The 1,888-nt window shown below is 44.1% G+C and overlaps 1 protein-coding gene across 1 annotated transcript in view; it reads left to right on the forward strand.

Moving 5' to 3' along the window:
• The window catches only part of TWIST1 (twist family bHLH transcription factor 1), a 10,320-nt gene extending 8,905 nt beyond the window's left edge, over nucleotides 1-1,415 (forward strand). The window contains exon 2 of the mRNA XM_042890714.1: nucleotides 1,177-1,415. The gene's annotated coding sequence lies outside the window, so the exon portion shown is untranslated. The remainder of the gene's footprint in view (nucleotides 1-1,176) is intronic.
• Nucleotides 1,416-1,888: the final 473 nt, after the last annotated feature.

A 1,888-nucleotide genomic window follows, 5' to 3' on the forward strand; every position in this document is an offset into this window, starting at 1 on the left:
CTTTTTTTTTTTTTTTTTCCGTCTTTTTCTGTCATTTTCAAGCAGTTATCGTGAAAGATGGGTTTAGGGTTTGGGTGGGTTCCTAAAATCCTACTGGGAGTGAATCCAAGGAGAAGTGCAGGGCGTGGGGAGGAGTCTTCTTTTTTTGACTTGATGAAGCACTTGTCAGATTCTGCGGTTCAGGCAATTAAAACTCGCTTCTGATCAAAGGGCTTCATAAATCACCAGGAGAAGCGAGCGGCTCAGAGACAGTTGTCTGCGTGAGCAAGCAGGGGGCAGCTGCTTATCCCCACCTTTCGGACTCAGTCTTACGCTCCCACTGCCATCGAGGAGTCTCATTGGGAGTGGATTTTCCCTGCTGTTTTATGGAGGATTGTTTTATTTATGGAGGCATTTCAGCAAGAGAAAAAATGTATGGGGGGAGTTCACGACCACCGGTGACTATTCCAAGTGCAGAGGTGCCACATACATTTTCTTTCTGATTAGAGAAAAATTTATGTGTGCTAAGGAAAGAATGACAATCATTATTTCCCTATTTTCAAGAAAAAAGGATGAGATGTCTGATTCACTGGACAATCCTGCAGGCGAAGTCAGATATTCATGTCCAGAAACTGACTATGCCAGCAGCTGGCTCTGTTGCTATGACCTGGGAAGTAAGAGGTGGAAGGTAAAGGGTGAAGGAGATGTGAGTTTTGCAGCTGAGTGAAGGCAATGCCTTTTTGCTCCTGGTGCAGAGCGCCGGAATTAGGGTGTTGCTGAAGCTCAGTTTGCCAGACTCATCTGTACATCCTTGGATGGCAGAAAGTCCCTCCATCCAGTGGCCCCATTACTGAATCTTCTTATGTCAGAGTTGATGTATTAGAGGAGTTTACAGCTTGCGACACTGCTCTTGGAAATTGGAATTTAGGGGTGAACCTGTAAGTGGTCTCAAGGCACTTGTCAGATTTGAGTGCTTTTTGGCATGATTTATGCAAAAGGCTCCTTTCTGATACTTACAGACGCCAAACATTTCATCTTGCAGAAAACATGCTTGCAATAGCTAGGGTGAGTTTATGCCTGCTCTTTAAAGCGACCATTCTGGGGTAATAAGATGGGCTGCAAACCCAGTAAGAAACCTTTTTATAAGACTTGCCATTGGTTCAAATGGTTTCTACAATGATTTCTCCTTCCTTCCAGCATCCAAGCTGTTCTGACAGGCAACACTGATCCCATCCTACCCATCTGGAGGAATGCATTACACCACTTCTTACTCCAAATCCTTCATTGAGACTAACTGAAGCTGCATTTCAAGTTGTCAAGTTGTCAACCTTCCTCTGTTTCTGTCATTTGGCCAGCTGGGTCTCCACAAGAGATTGTTACTACAACGCTATTCGGGATTTCTCTGGACAGAGAGCAAATACAGACTGAAAAATTGAGACAGGAAAACAGGGGTACACTCATCTTCTGAAGACATCAATCACTGTGAATTCTCCCAGGCTACTCCAAGAGGCTTGGGATTCCCTTGCCAGAGATGAGTCACAAATAAATTACCAACGGCCCACAGAGAACAAAAGATTTGGCTAGCAATTGCAAGAGGATGGGTGCTCTCCAAGAATTAGTGGAAGTCTTGCTAACGCACATCTCTCAATGGATGGTGGAGCCTGATCTGCCTTCCTAGTTCTCATGAAGAGCAGGAAATAAAAATGAAAATAGATCAAAATTCACTATGTGGTGAGTTCTTCCTAGGACTTCTTGGCAGGTGGACTCTGATGCTTGATCTCACCAGGAAACAGAGAAAGATTTCCATCTGAAACTGAAGTAGTGCTCCTCCCAACTTGAATGCATCAGCAAAAACAACCAATATTGAGCTTGGCTGGTACTGTGTACGGAGAAGAATTTCAACACATTA

Source organism: Lagopus leucura, unplaced genomic scaffold (assembly GCF_019238085.1).
Source record: "Lagopus leucura isolate 7727_CA_CO unplaced genomic scaffold, USGS_WTPT01 25-24_obj-0_obj, whole genome shotgun sequence".
In the NCBI taxonomy this organism is placed as follows: Eukaryota; Metazoa; Chordata; class Aves; order Galliformes; family Phasianidae; genus Lagopus; species Lagopus leucura.